Here is a 12764-nt window from a genome sequence, read left to right as displayed (position 1 = left end):
GGTCATATTTTGACTCTCATGAACTTGTTTTAATTTTCTTCAGCTTCAACCTGGATTTACATATGAGCAATTGATGTTTGTTCCACAGTCAGCCCCTAGCCTGATTTTGGTTGTTAATATGGATCTTCTCCCTGGTCTCTTCCCACAGACATATTCAAATTGTATTCCATCAGCAGAAGTTCATGTGTATAGTGGCCTCTTGTGTTGTTGAGAAAAGATATTATGAATTAGTCATTGGAATTGCAAAATTTTGTTCACATCACTAAGTCCATATTTTCCAACTACTGTTCTTTGTTCATATCACTAAGTCCATATTTTCTTCTTTGTTCATATCACTAAGTCCATAGTTTCCAACTACTCTTCCTTCTTTGTTCATATCACTAAGTCCATATTTTCCAACTACTATTCCTTCTTTGTTTCCAGCTTTTACATTATAATTGCTAATAAATCTCCATGTACCTTGATTGTATGTCTAATCAAATTCTGACTTAAAACTTTGATAGAATTCTTCAATTTCTTTTTTTTAAACTTAATTTATGTACATTTATGGCTTTATACAATCATAGAAAAGATTGTTCTTGTGTCTGTAAGTACATCGGCATCATCAGGCACTTCTCTGAGAGTATCAAAACAGGAACAGTAATTCTGTACTGTCACTAACTCAGGTAGTGAAATGCAAGAAGATGGGACTGGGCCTAGAATTCTTCAATTTCTTCATCACTAACTTTTGTAATTGGTGTATAAATTTGAATAATACTTGTATTGATTCAATTTCTTTGTATGTGGATAGATATAATTCTATCCACATATTCCAAATTGATTTTGAAATGTCCTTTTTTACATTGAATGTAAAACAATTTCTCTGGATTGTGTAATTCTTGGCATAGTAAACCACATGATTTTCAGATTCCAAATAGCCAATAACAGTAATGCTTTGAGAATGATTGGGGCAGGGAATGTGCAGATGTGCTTTATACAATTGATGTATGTATAAGTATGGATTGTGGTAAGAGTTGTATGAGCCCCTAATAAAATGTAAAAAAAGAAAAGAAGAGAAAAAAACCCAGTAAATTTCAGCTCACTAATGCCTCAAATATCGATCTTCATGCATTCCATTTCATATTTGACCACTTCCACTTTTCCTAGATTCATATTTATGCACATTAGAAGTTCTGATCATTAGAAGATTTTTGCAATTGTTTTTCCTTACCTTGAGTTGACCTCATCAGCAAATGAAGATCCTGAAGGCTCCACTCCCTCAGGTTTTACCCCACTCACATTACCATGGCTGATGCTACTCTGAGAAAGCAGCTCCTCTTCAGGCGCATTTCGAGAGCCCTCTAACTCTAGGGGCCCATCATCTGGCATTGTCTCTGAAAATGTTCTGGTTCCATTCATTAGTCCTTCATTATCTGACAATGATTCCAAGCTGTACATAAGGTTTCCACCAGCTACTTCCTACAAAGTGGGCAGCCGATTCCTTCTTCCTTGTATTTTCTTAGTCTAGAAGCTCTGCTGAAACATATTCACTTTGGATGACTGTGCTGACATTTGAAATACCAGTGACATAGCAACACATGAGCCACCATAGTACGACAAACTGACGGACAAAATCCTTAGAAAACTCAAGCCAAACTCACTGCCATCCAGTCCATGCTGGTTTCATAGCAACCCCCTTGTGGGTTTCTGAAACTATCAACTGTTAACTGGAGTAGAACGCCCAGTGTTTCTTCTTTGGAGCTGCTGGTGGTTTAGAAATGCTGGCCTTGTAGATAGAAATGCAACTTATAACTAGTATGCCACCAGGGCTCAGAGAGAGGTAAAATAGAGAAGATGAATTCAAAGAGGGAAGGACTTTTCCAGGGAGACAGTAATTGTGCAGTAGAGGTGGTCTTACTGTAGTCCCTATGTCATTGAAGCTCCTATTTCCTGTTAGACTCCTTTATTATTTGTTAAGAGCCCCTCAGCTCAGCATAACGAAGCAACCTGACTATTTTACAAAGGTTTTCATTTTAAACGTGATCAGTTAAAAGTTGGTATTATAAATTGCTAAGGAAATTTATGAGACTTCAGATAATCAGTGCAAACCTGAGAAGAAAATGAAGGGATCTCTTTGTGACTGCTCACATTGTATCATGTTTCTGGCTCTAAAACCTCAGTGGTCAATGACAGAAGTAGGGGCCCAAGGAAGATTTTGTTTAAGTAAGACTGTCAACTGTGAAAAACAGTTGCAGATGGAGGACTTTTAGAATGCTACTTCATCTTTGGTGAAAGATATTTTCATTTCATGCTGGGAGCTGTTTGGGGTTTGTTTGTTTTTTTTTTCCCATCACTCAGATTATTTTATGAGTCATTTGCTTTGCCAGTAAGTATTTTTCTCTTTTAAAAAATACCAAAGCAGAGTGGCTGGGGGTTTTGTATGACCTTCCTTTTAGTTAGTTGCTGACAACTTCAACCACTGCACCACCAGGGACTCCAATGGAATGCAATGGTACAAGGTTAAGATTCATTACCAGATAGGAATGCAGAAGCAACCTTGCCCCATAGTTCAAATGTAGCATTGAAGAAACGGTCAAAGAACTATATAGATACACATACACATACACATACATATACACACATATGCTTTAAAAAGTTCATGAAAAATGAAATTAAACGATAAAGGAATTGTATAGGAATTTTGAAGCCCCCACATGTGCAACCTAATAAATGGGGCAAAACATTTCAATGTGTTTGAAATTCCAATGACCAAAAGTGTTTGGAACTCTCCAAATGTAGATTGAAGGACAGTATTTGCATACAGGTACACATATCGAGAGTCTTAGTGATGCAGTTGGCTAACTGTTGGGCTGCTAACTGCAAGACTGTTGGTTCAAACCCATCAGGTGCTCCGTAGAATAAAGATGAGGCAGTCCACTCCCATAAGATATTTCCACTCTCAGAAACCCTATGGAGCAGTTTTCCTCTGCGCTATAGGGTTGGTATGGGTCAGAATCGAATCAATGACAATTGGTTTAAAATACATATATATGAACAGTCATTGAAATGTTTCCTAGGAAAACAAAGAATAAACCAAACTTTATTACAGTGATTAGGTGAATAGAACAAATGAACTGATATGACTGAATGGGGGAAAGGGCTCATTTAAAAGTTGAGAAAGATTGACAATTTAGTAACACATTACCCATTGAAAAGTTCACAGTCTCTATAGCACATTGCACACAACATCAATTTTTGGTCAGCCATAAGTAAAGGTACTCCAAAAAGTAGTTCAAGATGAATGATTTTAGGCTCTACTACTTGAACATGTTAAAGAAACCACTGTTGTACAAGACATGCACACAAACAATTTAGTGAGACTTGGTTAGTTATAAAGGTTTATATCTACCCAGAAGAGGGCCCCAGTGTTCGGAATAAGAACTAAATTGAAAGTATCTTCCAATAGATGGTGCTTTAAAAGTCATGCCATGGAAGTCGAACTCTAAAGGCAAAAACTTTGCCAATTTGAGAAAGTAGAACATGCTGGATATTTTATTTCTATTTTTTAATGTTATTACCACATTGTTAATAGATCTATAATGCCAATAGAAGAGCCTTAGTGATATAATGGTTAGGCAGTGTGCTGCTAACCAGGGCTTTCTATTCCTATAAAGAGTTACCATCTCAATAACCCACTGGGGCAGTTTGAGCCTGTCCTATATGCTTGCTATGGGTCAGCATCGACTCAATGGTAATGCATTTGGCTCTGGTTAGAAAACTAAGGCAATGATCTGGACAATTCTAACATAAGGTCCACCCTGATCTGTAATGATGAAGAATTTTGCTCTGTTCTTAAATGCCCAAGTTGCCACAGTGAGGCAATGCCTTAAGTTTTAGGTGGTAATAAATTTAATGTACAGCTCCCTGTCTTTCTTAGATAATAAATTTTAGAGATGGAACAAGAGTTATCAACGATTACACCCTCAATTTCATGAAAAGTCAAGTCTAAAGGAGCAACTTGCCCAGTATCATGAAACAAAATACTTTTGATGTGCCATTGAGGTGGTTCTGATTCATAGCAAGCCCGCACACAACAGAATGGAACACTGGCCAGTTCTGTGCCATTAGACAATTGCTCTAACGTTTGAGCCCATTCTTGCCGCCATTATGTCAAACCATCTTGTTGAGGATCATCCTCTTTCAGCCGCCACTCTACTTTATCAAGCATGATGCCCTTTTCTAGGGACTGGAAACACTAGTAGAGTTGAAATAAAAGTAGTTTAACAGCTTCCCAATCTAATGTTCTTCTTAATTCAAGCGCCTGCCTCAAGGGTCAATTGGTTATTACCAAAGTTACACGATTGCTCTTTTAAAGAACTTCCTTATTTCAAAATTATAAGAGTAATAATTCATTGAATTCCTCATCAATGCCATTTTCTTTGCCATCTGCCTTATCATATTAGTGGGGACAGTTGGCATCCTGAAAATATTGACTCTTTTGAACCAGGAACATAGTCAGCTCTCTCCATTTTATGTTTTGAACAAGATTGACCAGCTAAGTAAAACAAATTTTCTCTGCAAACACATTTTCTTGACCTCAAATTATTTCCAGTTCTTTAGGATAATTGAGTAAGGCAATTTGTACCTCATTTTTGAGATGAGATTACAAGAATCAGTAAAATTCAAGTAATGTACACTGTGTTCATAAATAGGAAGTGTGTCATTTGGCTCCAACCTCACTTGAAATGGAAATGCCCAGGAGACAATTTATGACACTCACTAGAAAAAAAGATACAACTTTATAATCCGATAAGTAAGTTTAAGGTATAATCGGCATTCAATAAGTGTGACTTAATGTGTACAATGAAAAATTAAAGTGTAACAGTCTGATAAGCTTGGACATATGTATACACATATGAAAACAGCATGAAAATCAAGACAGTGAACAGCTCTATCACCCCTAGACTTACTTTGTTCCTTTTACAATCCCTTCCTCTTCAGTTACCCTACCCTGCTACTCTGTATCCCTAGGCAATCATGGAGCTGCTTTCCATCACTATAGCTTAATTGTCATATTCTACTCATTTATATACATCAAATTAACAGTTGTCACTCCTTTCTGGCTGGCTCATTTCACTCAGCATAATTATCTTGAGATTAATCTAAGTTATCGCAAGTATCAATGGCTCGTTTAGTTTTATTTCAGAGTAGGATTCCCTTGTATAGGGCATACCATAATTTGTTTGTGTATATAAAGTCAGCTAGAGGTCTTGATGACCCATCCAAACTGCCTCGCATGATCCTTTCCACTGCGACGTCCAGATGACTCATCCCAACACTGCCTCAAATGATAATGAGGTCCATGAGTTGTGGATCATGAGACTGCACTGGAATAAGGACCAATCAGGATGTAACAATAAGGGCCAATGGGAAAGCAGGACAGGGACTGAGGTGAGCCAATGGGAGTCCCATTACCCAAACCCTATAAAATTTAATGTTATACTCTTAGACTGGCCATCCTCTTCAAATTGTGAGGCGACTTATTTTTTACTTGAAATGTACTTTCTCATTGAATCTGTGCTGCACTTGCTGTCTTGTCGTGCTGTCTTATCTTGATGTCTTGTGTGTGTCTTCCACTGTTGTGGTGGCAAACCACTAGAGAGAAACTTGCTAGCTTTTCTTCAAGGCTCTTGGTACATAGCAATGTATGCTGCTGTTGATGAATATTTAGGATATTTAGAATATTTAGGGTTGTTAGATCCCTCCTGGGAGAGAGATACTTCAGTCCTTGGCTTCGCATGAGAAAGAATTCATGCTGAAGCCTGGTTTGTGATCCAAGTGAGTTTCCAGAGGATGGAAGCGGCACAAATGCACTGGATCACAGCCTGGTGTGTGCTGCACTGTGTCAGCTGCTGGGAGAGAGAGCATGAGAGAAAACTTCTGGCTTTTTCAGGGCCCCTCGCTCCCACTGTTGGGAGGTGTGGTCGACGGTACTGGTGGACACCATTGGCTGAAATAAATTCACCTGGCCTGGATGGGGTCCCACCCAGGTGTACTGGCTTCCTGTCTCAAAAAATCTGAATGTGTGCATGCCCTCCAGCCTTAAGCAGCTTTCTACTTCCTCTAATGAGGAGGGAGGGAGGCTTTGACATTTAGAGGGACATAGAAGGACAACCCTTAATTCTGCCTTTAGCTACCTAACAGGGTTATTGTCTACTAAATGTGCTGTGAATATTTGTGTATAGGTCTTTGCAGGGACACACACTTTCATTGTTCTTGGGTAACTGCCTAGAGTGGTATCTCTGATTTGAATTTTATGGTGTTCTTCTTTCCTTCCCCCCAAATATTGAATACCTGGCCCCTGTACCTGTGGATGTGAGTTTGTTTGGCATGTTAATAGGTCGTGCCAAAGTAGATACTACATCTAAATCTAATCACTTCTGAGTTATAAAAACACTGGAATCAATGCCGTGACACACAGGCAGGGGAAGACCTGGAAGACCTACAAGCCCAGAGCTCAAAGAATCGCCAGCTAACATAGACAAAGTTGGAGCTCCCTGTAGAGCCACACTGTGAGTCTGAACTTTTAACCTCCTGATCCATGAGAAACTAAATTTCTGTTCCATAAAGCTACTCACTTGGGGTATTTATTGTTAAGGTGGCACTGAGTTACTGAAAGAGGCTCTACCATATGTTAAATGCATGTTTAACATTTTAAGATGCTGCCAAACTGGTTTTCAAAACTGTCCTATCATTTCACAATCCCACAGCAGTATGTGAACTTTATATTTGTTCCACAGTCTTGACAGCACTTGGTATGCGCAGTCGTTTTTACTGTTGCCACCTTAAAGTGAGGTACTGTACTAATAGTTCATTATAGTGCTAATAAAGAAAAGCTTTTATGTATTGATACACCATCCATAATTTTTTTTCATGAAAGAATGTTGCCTTTGTTTTCCAAGGGTTGTTTGTTTTCCAATTGCTCCCCTGGGAGAGTCCTTACAGGCTCTGCATCCAAATCCTTTAGCACCTTCTTTATTTTCATTTACATCCTCCTTTCCCCTCTTCTATTCATTCTTTTTAACTTTCACAGAGGAGAATTAGAAAAAAAATGAAGAAGTGTATTTAATTTTATTTATAGATGTTGTAGGTGTTCTATCTATGAACTTTTGGCATATCCTAAGGAAGGATGCAAAACATTTTTTCTATATTTCTTACTAGTAGTTTCCCACATTTAGGTTGTGTATTTTGGTCTATAATCCATTAATTTTTGAAAAAAATACTTATTGTGTTTCCTGTAGAGTTCACACAGCAAATTAAGTTCTCATTTGAAATTTCTATACAAATGTTTCAGTGACACTGCTAGGTAGCTGAACAGGGAGCAGCGTGTCCACTGGCCATGTGCAAAATCAGGACCTGGAACCAGAAGGGCAGTACACCAGGGTTGACTCAAACTAGACCAGGTGGGCTTAATTCAGAAAATTGGGTCAACCAGTAATGTGGACCCCCTCCCAGCCACAGGCCCCCAAAGGCTGGAACCTGGAAACTGCATCCTCTTTTCCAGCCACATCTCTGCCTTCTGCTCTGCCAGGCTATGGTTCTCCTTGGCAGGGCCTTGGTCAGTATCTTCTCTCTCTCCTCTCTCTCCTCTCTCTCCTCTCTCTCCTCTCTCTCCTCTCTCTCCTCTCTCTCCTCTCTCTCCTCTCTCTCTCTCTCTCTCTCTCTCTCTCTCTCTCTCTCTCTCTCTCTCTCTCTCTCTCTCTCTCCCCCCCCACCATGTGGGTTTGCATTGCCATGAGGGTACTTGTGTTCAGTTACTGTAATGCTTAAACTTCTATCCTTTATAAAAACCCACTTGGATCACAAACTAGACTTTGGCGTGAATTCTTTCTCATTTTCCACCCAAGGAATTTAACAACATCAGTACATTTTTCACACTATGTTAACATTTTCTTTCTTTTTATAACATATCCCTATCCTAAATTAGGTGAGAATTTACATGTCAGATCATCAGCTTTGTATTCAACAGTTTAAACTATTCATCCAACTTCCCAATAGTTAGTTGACCCTTCACCTACCCCTTGATGTCTCTGGTTCCTCTGGTGAACTTCTTTGTTGCTGTTGTGAAGTACCCTGAAGCGCATTCCAACTGATAGCGGACCCACCCTTCAGTTTCATCCAAGGTAATACAATACCCTCCAATGCTAGCCCAGAGGTCGGCAAACTTTTGAACCAGGAAAGCCAATCCTGTCCCTTATAACAATTTAGAAATTGCTCGAGAGCCAGGAATGTAGTTTTGCAAACAAATGAAATCACCATTATTGGAAAACGACACTAGTTTCACTTTCAATCTTACTTCAGGGCCACAAGTACATACTGAAAGAGGCACATACGGTTTCTCTCCTGTTCCTAACCCTCACCCACCTGGCAATCTCCAATGTCAGTTCCCTTTGGTATGAAAATATTTATCTCGGCTTACTTTCCCCTTATAAGAGTAGTCTCACAGAATAGTTGTCCTTTTGTGATTCACTGACTTCACTCAGAATAAAGTGCTCCAGGTCCCTTCATGGTTTTGTCATTTTTTTAGCAGCGCAGAATATTCCATTGTGTGTAGGTGCTAGAGTTTCTTTTTCCATGGGTTTACTGATTGATGGGCATTTGGGCTGTCTCTAGCTTCCGGCTATTGTGAACAGTGCCAGGATGAACCTGAATGTGTATTGTCTGTAATGCCTTCTGGATCTTCCATCCAAGCGCTTTGCTTCAGAGTAATTCTTAACCTTTTAGTGTCCTATAGATGGGCTTTTAATGGAGCACCTTACTCAGGAGTAACATCCTTGATTTTGTGTGCCAACCTATTATCTTGCAAAAAAATGACTTCGGGGGATAGCTTTGAGTCAAGGTTTAAAGAGCAGCTCAGATCAATAGATTCAGGGAGTCCTCTAGCTCATCTGCTCCAGTAAATCAAAAGACTTAAAAACTTCCACTACTGTTCTGCATTTTTCGTCTCTTCCATCATAGTCTATCTAGTGTGGCCCTGATCAGACTTGTCACTAGTGGTAAGCCAGCACCATTCAGTTCTTTTGGCCTCTGAGTAGATGAGCCCATAGCGTGTGTAGCCTATTAGCCCTGTACATGAATTTCTTCTGTGATACTTGGATTTCACTCCTGAGAAGTAGAGACCAATAGTTGTATCTTAGATGAGGACTCACACGCTTTTAAGAAGCCAAAAGCTATGAACCTTGCCAAGATACAGAACATGAAATTTCTGAACTATACAAACGAGCTTTAAAAGATCATGGAAAAATAATATATTTTCCCACAAGCTTTTTAAAACTATATTTATTTATTTTTAATCATTTTACTGGGGATTCCTACAGCTCTTATCACAATCCATATAGACATCCATTGTGTCAAGCACATTTGTACATATGTTGCCATCATCATTTTCAAAGCATTTTCTTTCTACTTTAGCCCTTGATATCAGTTCATTTCTCCCCCCCCCCTGTCCCCCCTCTCCCTCATGAACCCTTGATAATTAAAAAAAAGTTTCATGTCTTAACACCGACCACTGTCTCCCTTCACCCACTTTTCTCTTGTCCATTCCCCTGGTTGGCAGGTTATATGTAGATCATTGTGATCGGTTCCTCCTTTCTCTCCCCCCCCCCCACCTTCACCTTATCCTCCTAGTATCACTACTCTCATTATTTGTCCTGAGGGGTTTATCTGTCCTGGATTCTCTGTGTTGTGAGTTCTTATCTATACCCGTGTACATGTTCTCCCACAACTTTTTGAGGCTCCTTCATATTATGACAAGTGACTGGATAGCTCTATGGCATTAATGTCCTCAACCTTCAAACCTAGAAAACTAATCTTGAAGGTATTTGGTGTGTCGAGTAGTAACTGTAAAGGTGTCCTCTGTGAATATAGATGGACGCACACACATACTTCTATCAATACTTACATATGAGTAGCTAACTCTACAAATAAATGCCATATATGTATATATATCTGACTATGCACTCAGATCTGACAAAGTTTCAAGGTTATCCATAAGGTTGGTCACTAGTTCCTTTGAAGTGGACAGCCTATTCCTTCTTAATACTCTGTTTTTAGTTTGGAAGCTTCTACTGAAACCTATAAACTCTGAATGACCCTGCTAGTGTTTGGAATATCAGTGACATAGCTTCCAGCACCATAGTAACACGCAAGTCACCACGGGATGACAAACTGTCACACAACAGGGAGCATAGTATCAAAAACCAATGGTACTGAAAAACAAGTCTACACAGCACTGAAAGCATTAGCCAAAAACAAGGCTCCAGGAATTGATGGAATACGAGTTGAAATGTTTCAACAAGTGGATGAAATACTTGAAGTGCTCACTCATCTATGCCAAGAATTTGGAAGACAGCTACTTGACCTACTGGAAAAGGTGCATGTTTGTACCCATTCCAAAGAAAAATGACCCCACAGAGAGCTCAAATTATAGAATAATATTGGTATCACATGCAAGTAAAATTTTGGTGAACATCATAAAAAATGGTTGCAGCAATACATTTCTTGGCATGGATGGGTGAGTGTTTCCTGTGCTTCATTAGCCTGTTAAAACATATTAATTGGTTTTCCATCACTTCCTGGAGCCTAGTTTTTGGCTAATGCTTTCAATGCAGGTTGGATTACTTCCTTCGGCAGCACTGGTTCTTGGTCATATGCTACTTCTTGAAGTGGTTGTATGTAAATGACTTGTTTTTGGTACAGTGACTCCATATATTCTTCCCATCTTCCTTTGATCAATAAAAATGCTTAAATTCTTTTGTATGCAAGACAATGTAATTCATTACTGTCCATTATTTTGATGCTCTAAATTTGTCTACTGAGAACATCTTTTGATATGTTCTATACGTTTTTTTAACACTATTACTTCCTGGCATAAATTTAATTTCCAAGCCCTGGTTCCTAATTAAGCATTTATTTCTTGAAACCTTTGTTCCTTTTAGAGTGTATTGTTTTATAAATTAAGGTATGGACCTTTTTGTGGTTAAGTAACATTGAGTCCTGTGCCATCTTCAGGATTAATGTTATGATTGAGCCCATTGTTGGAGTTACTGTCAATCTACCTACTTGAGGATCATCCTTGGATTTACTGACCCCACCTCCCTGCTTTTCCACATATAATGTCCTTCTCCCCAACTGTTCCCTTCTGATGACCTATTTAAAGTATGCAAGGTGAAGTTTTGCCATCCTGTCTTTTAGGGAGCATTCCAGATGTAATGTAATCTGTTCCAAGACAGATTTATTCATTCTTCTAGCAGTCTGTGGTGTTGCCACTATCCTACCCCAATGCTGTAATCTCCTGAAATCACTATTTTGTATATCCATCTCTTTACAGACTGCTAACTGTAAAGACCTCATCGTTGATAAAGTAGAGGGTCAGAAAGAGTTAAAGGCTCTCCACAAGATGGACTGACAAGTGACGGCAACAGTGACCTCCAAGAAACTGGATGAGGCAATGTTTCCTTGTGTTGTACACAAGGTTGCTCTAAGTCAGAGAGGAATCGACAGCATCTTACAACAGTGTGTGTGTGTGTACTTGAAAAGTTCTCAGAGTACATACATTAAGCATTGCTTGTCTTACTGATTTCCTTAGTAAAACTTTCAAAAATAAAAGGGAAAATATAGACTCAGTCCTAAGCTATGACTAATTTTCCATCTTTTTTTCACGTTTTAAAATGAGTTTCTTACAGAACGCTTGTAGGAAGGCAACAACTTCTGAATTGTCATTAAAAAAAGCTCAGTGTTTCCATGCTGTCTAGTAAGGTAAGAGGCTACAGCTCTAAGCTTCTTTCTAGGGGGAGTCTGGGCCAGTGCAGCACAGCGTAGTCATTTCTGCACTGCTAGAATAAATTTTAAAAGTCTCTTCTATGCTTCTCCGCAAAAAGCCATAAACAAGAGAAGACGGCCAGACCAAGCCCGTTTCCTTTATTCATTCTGTAGTGCTGGAGCCGGGATTTTTACCATCACAAGCTACAATTTTCACTTTAGCCACTTTAATAAGCTCTGTCACCTCTCTGAATTCAACTTCATTCAAAACAAAAGTCCACACATTCTCGCAGAATCTGTACGTATTTAGAGAGCCCCTGAAATTCACTCTGTTCCTGACCCTCTGAGCCAAGGCTGAATTTATAGCCTTATCAAACTGAAGAAGAACTTGAAGGGCAAGTTGAGGGGTGATCTGTTGAGACTGTATGAGCTCATCTAGGCTCTCCTGAAGACTGTTTCCCAGAGTGGTGTTTCTGTATAACTGACATGCCATGGCTTAAGTGGAAGATGTCGTTTTTTCTTACTCAGGCTTGCATTGATGTCCTGTAGGGAAGGCGCTTCCTGCCGCGGAGCGGACAGAAGCCCAGCGGAGGCGCCCACTTCCCGACAGAGCACTTCTTCAGCAGCCACAGAAACTGCAGGGCTGCGGATTGGAATCTTAGGTAATATATTTTACTGTACTTAATTTTATGAATTCCAATATTACTTTTTAACATATGTATTTCAATGAATCAGACATTTCAAAACTACCTTAAAATAGACTGCACATCCTACCAATCATCTGTAGTTTGTCATACTGTGGTAGTTTGTGTCTTTCCATGATACTGGAAGCTATGCAACCAGTGTTCCAAAACCAGAAGGGTCACCCATGGAGAACAGGTTTCAGTGGAGCTTCCAAACTAAGAGCAGACTAGGAAGAAGGAATGGACTCGTCATTTTTGAGGGATCAGCCACTTAAGACCACA

The 12764-nt window shown here is 39.3% G+C and overlaps 1 pseudogene; it reads right to left on the bottom strand.

Annotated features, from left to right (window-relative positions):
* Positions 1-11962: 11962 nt before the first annotated feature.
* On the bottom strand, positions 11963-12416 carry LOC142434763 (transcription initiation factor IIA subunit 2 pseudogene; annotated as a pseudogene).
* Between the last annotated feature and the right edge of the window lie 348 nt (positions 12417-12764).

This window comes from Tenrec ecaudatus, chromosome X, assembly GCF_050624435.1.
Source record: "Tenrec ecaudatus isolate mTenEca1 chromosome X, mTenEca1.hap1, whole genome shotgun sequence".
Lineage (NCBI taxonomy): Eukaryota > Metazoa > Chordata > Mammalia > Afrosoricida > Tenrecidae > Tenrec > Tenrec ecaudatus.
Note: the sequence above shows the minus strand (reverse complement) of the source record. Positions and strands in the feature narration are given on the sequence as shown.